This window comes from Zonotrichia leucophrys, chromosome 28 (assembly GCF_028769735.1).
Source record: "Zonotrichia leucophrys gambelii isolate GWCS_2022_RI chromosome 28, RI_Zleu_2.0, whole genome shotgun sequence".
Taxonomy (NCBI): domain Eukaryota; kingdom Metazoa; phylum Chordata; class Aves; order Passeriformes; family Passerellidae; genus Zonotrichia; species Zonotrichia leucophrys.
Genome location: NC_088197.1, coordinates 4783605 through 4791781, shown reverse-complemented (window position 1 = coordinate 4791781; position 8177 = coordinate 4783605).

Here is an 8177-nt window from a genome sequence, read left to right as displayed (position 1 = left end):
ATTCCCAGGCTGATTGAAACACGCTGCTTCCCATGGGCACACACAGGCAGCGGAATATTCCGTGGCCACCAGCTGATACTGGAAAGACAGGCACTAAAAATAAGTTGTCCTTTTTAACAGTAAATGTAATTAAGCACTGAAATAGTGCCTGTTGTAGGGAGGTGGCCCTGAAGGCACGGAGCCAAAACGAGACATGTTGTTAAAAGGTATGTTCCCTTCAGCAGATGGGCAGAGCTCTGGTGCATGAAGCACCCAGTGAAATTATCCACCCAGCTCCTGTAGGAAGCCCGTCTGGAGCAACCATAATAGCCCTAATTTCTCTCAAAATACAAATATATGGTTGCTAGTTTTCACTGCTTTACAGCTATACTATTTGGTGTATTTTTAGCTGTTTAGTTGTGAGAACACAACAAAAACAGCAACAGCCCACTTTGGTTTGCATTCTGATTTACATTCTAAAGCCCACACTGCAGCGGAGACTGGAGGTGCCCAGGTACCAAAAGCAGTTTAACCGTGGTAGCACAAAAATGTGTTGTCTGTCAGGGCAAGGTTAGGTGGGATATTAGGAAAAGGTTCTTCCCCCAGAGGGTGGTGGGCACTGCCCAGGCTCCCCAGGGAATGGTGACAGCCCCAAGGCTGCCAGAGCTCAGGGAGCATTTGGACAACACTCTCTGTCCCTGCACATGGGGTGACCCAGAAGCAGAAGAGGCAGGAATCCAGCTCTTGCTGACAGCTTAGGAGTGTGACCATTGTAGGTTCCAAACAAGAAGACATAAAAGTTATAGCTGATCGTGTTATTAGTGCAGACATCCATGTATGAAAATAAATCAGAACGATACAATTATGTGGATATAGGTAGAGGTTGTTATTTTCCAGCAAATGGCATCGTCTGAGATGCTCCTGAGTTGTGACTGTGTAAATCCCAGTATTCCTGAGATGGCCTCTATAACCTGAAATACTCATTGGAGTCCTCTCCAACAACCCAAAATCCACTGCAGAAAATAATATGTTCTGCAGAAGATCGGTTCATTCTCTGAATATTTATTTGCTGGTTTGGGCTGGGGTATTTTTCTATTCTTATTACTACTATTATTTGTTTTGTTTATTTCTTCTCCTTTTATCAGCTCCAGCTGAGACAAGGGAGGGTGGGAGGAGGGTTTTGTTCCTCTGGAGATAACAGGAGGCTGTGCCTGTGCAGCCATGGTGACAAGATCCAGGGCGCTTTCTGGCTTCCAAGCAATTTGCTCCCCACCCCTGGCTCCCAAGTAAAAGTGGGGCAGAGATAGAAAGGAGCTTTTGTTTCTCAAGTGCTTCAGCTGTTACTTCTAATTAAGCCAAGAGCTCCGGTGCCTTCCCACTCCCCAGCCAAGGAGGATGGAGCTGGGGCAGAAGGAGAGCCAGGAGGCTGTGGCAGCTCTGCTCTTCCCTGCCTGGGTGACCTGTGCCACCCCAGCGCCTCAGATTCCCTGGCTGCAGGGGGGAAGAAATGAGAGAGCCCGAGCCCCGCACGGGGCCAGCTGGGAACGACCACCCTGCTGTTCAAGGTGTTATTATCGGGTTAGTGCAATATGTTCCCAGCTCCCCAGACATGCTGACTAGCAGCAAATTGCTCTTTCCTTCTCCAGCTTTCCCTGGATGCCATCCCCTTGTCTCTGAGATGCCAGCCCCTGCCCTTAGGTCTGACAGCATTTCTCCAGCCTCCCCAGTGTGCCTCTTTTTAAACCCTGCTGGTACCACTGGGATGTGCTGCAGGAGCCAGGTGAAGTGTCAGCAGCCAGGGATTGGGCAGGTGGCCTTGGCACAGCCAGGTGGGCTCTGTGGCACAAGGAGGGTGGCAGAGGGCAGAGCTGTGCCAGCTGTGAAGCACACAGCCCCTGCCCAGCTCTGCAGCAGGGAACACAGACTGCTCCACAGCACTGCACGAACAGGGGAAGGACTGCCAAGAGGAAAAGAGGGTGGAGATGTGGAGAGAGAGAGAAAAAAATGAATGTAAGGAATGGGAACGCTCAGGAATCCAACAGCTCACAGACTCAAGGTCCAAGCCCTGGCTCAGCTCTGGAAGTTGCCCACCAAGGACTGAAGGAACCCTCCAGGCCACGGCTGCTCCCCTGTGCCTCTGCACCCACTGAACTCTGTTGGATCTCTTCAGCCTGGGATCTCACAGGGAGAAGTTTAGGGCTTCTCTCACAAACAGATGGTCTCCCTCTTGGGCCCCATCTGCCAGGCAACGCTGGAGCAGTTGGTCTCTGCAGTGCTGAGCAGAATCTTGTTTACTTTCCCCTCCCATCCCAAAGGTGATCGCAGGGCAACCCAAGCCTTCTGTTTCAGCCCAGATTTCCAGGAACTGCCAGGGACTCTGAGGTGTGGGAGTGCAGCCCAAGAGCAAGAGAGGGCATGTGGCATGGGCCAGCCCTGTTCAGCGATGGAGAGATGGAGCAGCACCTGGCACCTGCCCCTTTTACCCCCTCAGGACACAAAGAGTCTCCATCCAGCAGCGATGCAGGGAAGTGTCTCCTGACAGCATTAAGCACACACAAAAACAGTAGGTGAGACCAGCTCTCCTTGAGCAGCACCAGCCAAGATTGTTGCAGCACGCCTGATAAAAGAACTTCACTTCTTCCTCTCTGTGTTCTGCTGCTGCAATTGTGTGCCAAGGACTGGAGGATATCATCCATCCACGCACCAGCCCGTGTTTTCCAGAGACCTCGGCCCCAGCAGGCAGAGCAGCGAGGTGCCGCTCTCTCAGTTGCCAGGGTAGGCAGTCGGTGCTCTAATGGCGCTCGCTGAGCAGAGGGCACGGAGCGCGGCTGCAGCCCTCCCCCGAGGGCTCCCGTCCAGCCGGGACGCTGCCGGCGGCAGCTCCGCGCTAATCAGCCCCGAGGCGGGAAGTGGAAACTTTCTGCTTGCAGCCACTTAGTTTCATTAGAAGCATCACGAGAGAAAGCAGGGAGAGGCAGGAGGTGGGGAGAGGGGTTTGCAGCTTGTTTGTCGGGGCGCTTGGCACGGCAGCTTCAGCTGGAAAGGGGCAGAGACAGCCTGGGGCTGGGGCCTGGCACCCACACTGCTCAGGGCTCTGCAGGTCTGTAGCTGGGTAGTGATTGTTGCAGGATATATTATTGCCATCACTGCAAAGAATTTTTCCCCATCTCTAGTCTAGATCTTCCTAGTTCAACACAAACATGGTACTGGGCAGAGGTGGAATATTAAGGGCTGGAGTTGCTGCCTAACCGTGTATTGATTTCAGTGGAGCTGGATGAGAGGAGTCTGCCTGGCCTTGCTCCATCCCCCTCGTGCCCCAGGAGAATGTTTTGTGTGAGACTAAATGCCTCTGTAAGTGCCTCTCAGCTCCCTGCTCATTGAGAGCTGCTCTGCACAGACACATTGGAGCAGGGAGGGTGCAGGATCCTGGAATCACATTTCCTTTTGGCAGGAGGGATTTTATCTACCTCAGTCTCCCTGGGCAGTGTGCATGGTGGGGCTGTCAGCTCTCCTGAGCAGGACTGAGCCCAGCCAGGCAGGAATTCTGGCACCACCAGCAGCCCTCTACCCCTTGCCTCCCATTTCACTGATGTCCTCACCCAAGAGCAGAAATAAACTCAACTGCTCACCTCTAAGTCTGCATTTTTCACTAAGCCAGCTCAAATAAAGCAACACTTTCAGGAATTGGACTTGATGATCCATGTGGGGCCCTTCCAACTCAGGATATTCTACACTCTGTGTACCCTGATGGTTTTGGGAGAGATATGTGAGAGGAACAGAGCTGGCAGGATAAATAAGACAGGAAAAAGTGACCAGAAGAACAGAACTCAGATTCCTGAAGTCTCATTCATGAAAAAGTATTGCCCCTTGTTCCTGGTTTGTGCCTTGTTTGTGAACACAGATGTTCTATTACTCCCACATGGATGAGCAGTTGTTTTCATGTGAGCTCCTGTCCATCTTCCAGTTAAGGGTTCATTTGTTGGCCTTGGAGATTTCAGCAGCAATAATCCTGTTTGGAGACACCCACGCAGCCCTGCAGGAGCTCTGCCCTGGATGGAGAGGAGCTGGGTCAGGGAATGCAGCAGCCAGGAGATGGAGCAGCTTGGCTCCTCAGCACAGAGCAGGAGCAGGCTCGGGAGAGAAAGGCCAGGCCCTTACAGGGCTCTTGTCCCTGATGGAACAGATGTGGCAGCTGCTTTGTGCCACAACCTCTGCGTGTTTGCGGAGCGGCCAAAGGACTCCCCGGGCTGTGCCTGGGGCTGGCACATGGGGCCTTTCATTTTCCTCAAGGGCTCTCGAGGAAGAGCTCATTGTACCTGCTCGGAATTAATTCTGCCAGTCCCCAGCCTGCTCATGGACTCCCTGTGCTGGAGTTCAAGACACGCCTTTCATTTTTTTCCTTCTGTCTGGGACAATTGATATCCTGGGATGGAGCTGCATCCCAGTGAGCACCACACAGACCTGGCTTGGAGCCTCCAGGAATTGGATTTTCCAAGTCTCCCCACAGCAGCTGCTGGCTGACAGCTTTGTCCCGTTCCTTGGTTGCACAGCCCTCGTTCCTCCAAGCCCAAGGATCCCCCTTTGTGCTCCATCAGCTGGAAGTGCTGTTCTGTTTGGGGCTACCTCAGAACTGCTGGCACAACAGAGCTGTTTTGGTTCTGGCTGAGCACTCGGCATCTGAGCTCTCATGTGGTTGGAGCCCATTTTTTTGCAAGAATGAAAACAGTGGATTAATGAGCTGCTTGTGGCTAATGTGCAGGGTTTCTCAGAACTGGTGCTATTAGAGCCCAGCGTCATGTAGGAGGTAAATGGCAGCACACGGTGAATAAAGCAGTGATATAATAGGTTTAAGTAGTCCATTTCCCTTTGGAGTGTCACTGATAACAGGCCCAAATGCATACAAGACCATTCCCTTAATGAATAAGACTGCTCTCTAGCAGAGCACACACTGCAGCGCCTCACAAGGGGTTTATTTTCCATCATTTTCATCCAAAACAAGGCTTGGGTGTTTGAGTTGGAGTGGGGTGCAGGGAGCACTATAAGCATGGTCTGGCTGCTCCACAGGAGACACGTCCTTGTCCCAGTGTGCTGGGCCTGGGTGTGACCAGAGGAAGATACCCAGGACAGGTCACAAGGCTGAATAAAGAATAAGGCTTCTCCCAGCTGCAGTTTTGTAGCTTCCAGCAATCTGTGGGGTCTGCTTGGATGTTGCATCCAAACTATTAGGTTTAATCATCACTGATAGACCAAACCTCCGTAATCTTGTCTAAAACCTTTTGAACCTATTTATATTTTCAGGCTACAAGATATCCTGTGGCAAACGAGTCCAAGATTTAATTATGTTCTGTGTGAAAAACCAATTCTTTTTGTTTGTTTTAAACTGGCCTGGTAATTTCACTGGGGCACTGACTCCCTGTGTTGAGAGAGGCAGCATCTAAAATACCTGAGGGAAGTAGAATCCCAGATTTTATTGGAAGGGCATGTGATTATGACTTCTGTGTGTTAAAAGCACTTCTGAAAATGGAGCACAGGTTCTACTTTTAATGCTTGTGGAAATATTGCCTCCAGTGCTCTTGTTTGCTCTTCAGCTTGTTTTTATTTATTTAATTTTTTTCCCTTAACCTCTCTTTACAAGCTACCCTAGTCCCTGACAGATCCCGTTCTCAAGCTCCTTGTTTACTCTGTTTGCATGGGCTTTGTTTTTTACAATATTCTCCTTTCAAGTGCTGCAGCAGCCGAGCGTCTCCTGCGGGAGCTGCGAGCACAAACCCCAGCAAGGCCAGGCACACGCCTCGGAGCGACCTCTTCCTCCTCATTATGTCTGTGATGGTCTCAATGTCACCAGTTCAAGCACAGGCACACGGGGTTCAATGCGGCACCGAGATAAAGGCACGAGAGACATCCCCACTCCCCCGAGGCGTCAGCGACTCTGCCGCTCCTTGATTGTGCCTTTGGCAGACGCCTCATTAAAAGTGGGTTATTCCACACAAACACCCCCTTGTCCTTTCGCAGGCGTAATCTGAGCGTGGAGGGGGAGCTCAGCCCCACAGCAGCGTCTGAGCCTGTCCAGACCTCGACTCTAACGAGCTGCTGTTCATTTGTAGCCTCCCCTGCCCCTCCTGGAGTTGTACTTTCCTGGTGCATCCTTCACTTAACGCTGTCTCGCAGGCAGTTTTGGTCGTGCCTCCAGCTACTAGAATGAAAATTAACATTACCCGAACCAAACCCAGGACACTCCTCTTGCAAATCCTTTGGTCTTAGTCCAAATAACGTTTCTCCTCAGTCGGATACACCTCCTGCATGAAACGTTGTGATGTAAGTTACAAAGTAGAGGAACCAGACTGAATCTTTCCCTTCCCATCATGTAAATGGTTTAGTGGAAGGTGTCCCTGCCTGTGGCAGGGGATGGAACTGGGTGATCTTAAAGGTTCCTTCCAACCCAAACCACTCTGTGATCCTCTGTCCTGCAGCCTCCTCCTGCTGTGCTCAAAGCTGTGGCTCTGAGTACTCTCTGACCTGCAGAGAGGTTACAGAGACTGCCTGTGCCTCAGTTTCCCTTTGCACTGGAAGGTTTGTAGGTAGGTTTGGCAGTACTGAGTTAACAGCTGGACTCAGTGATATTAGAGGTATTTCCCAACTTGTGTGTGGCTCTGTGCTGTGTGTGCAAACAGGCAGGGATCGCTCCCGGGCTGTGTGCTCAGAGCCTGATGCCTGCAGGTAGCACCTCCACAGGGAGGGACTGTGGAGGGAGGTGCGAGGAGCTGCTGTGCGTGGAGGCTGCCCCGCCTGCGTGTGGGCAGAGCTGCATGTGCAGGGAAAGGGATTTGGGGGAGGGAGAGGAGATTGGTCTGCGTGGGAGCTCCGTGCCAGCCTGCAAAGGATGCAGGTAGGCTGGATCCGTGCGTGCAGCGGCGGAAAGCTTCCACTGAGGCCTCTGTGATTATAAGAGACTTTTGAAACACACCTCAGGAAAGGGATCTGAAACATATCCTTGAGCTCCTCTTGCAGAACTCCCATGGAGCATCTCTGCTCTGGAGCTGTTGTTGCGTGTGTGGTGTGGTTTGCTCGGACGGGCGTGTGCGGGGTGCATGGGCCGGGATGGGTGAGCAGCGGCCGCCAGGGCTGAGCCAAAGGCACTCAGGGCCGGCAGGGCCGAGCCAAAGGCGGCTCAGGGCCTGCAGGGCCGAGCCAAAGGCGGCTCAGGGCCGGCAGGGCCGAGCCAAAGGCACTCAGGGCCGGCAGGGCCGAGCCAAAGGCACTCAGGGCCGGCAGGGCTGAGCCAAAGGCGGCTCAAGGCCGGCAGGGCCGAACCAAAGGCACTCAAGGCCGGCAGGGCCGAGCCAAAGGCACTCAGGGCCGGCAGGGCCGAGCCAAAGGCACTCAGGGCCGGCAGGGCCGAACCAAAGGCACTCAGGGCCGGCAGGGCCGAGCCAAAGGCACTCAGGGCCGGCAGGGCCGAGCCAAAGGCACTCACAGATTGGGGAGCCGGCAGGGCCGAGCCAAAGGCGGCTCAGGGCCGGCAGGGCCGAGCCAAAGGCACTCAGGGCCGGCAGGGCCGAGCCAAAGCAGTCACGTGCGGAGCCGGCAGGGCCGAGTCCAAAGGCGCTCAGGGCGGCAGGCCGAACCAAAGCGGCTCAGGCCGGCAGGGCCGAGCCAAAGCGTCACGTTGCGAGCGCAGGGCCGAGCCAAAGGCACTCAGGGCCGGCAGGGCCGAGCCAAAGGCACTCACAGCTCGGGGAGCCGAGCACGCCCCGCAGGGCTCTGCCCGAGCAGCATCACTGAACTCCACGCGAGTTCTTTCTGTTTCGGGTGTTCCTCCGCACACCTTTGCTCCCATCCTCTGTCCGGTTGGCGTCGGGACCGAACCGCGGCTCTCCCTCACTTGTTGAGGAGCATCGGCAGGAGAGGGAGCGGTTCCCTTGGAAACCTCTGGATGCCCAGCAACAAGTCGCTGACAGCTGCCATGTGACCAGGTGCATTAATCAGAAATGTTGTATGGATCAGGTCAGATGGGGCCAAAGTCCAGCGCGCTCCCCCTCCACTCCACTGCTAATTACTGAGCGGCGAGGGCTGCTCCGAGTACAGGGTGGAAAACAACTCAAAATAATTAAATCAAACAGTGACCTTTCTTGTTGTGGATTCTAAGTTCACCCCAGAATTTCTCCATGAAAAATATCTGTCCGATCCCCTCTTCCACT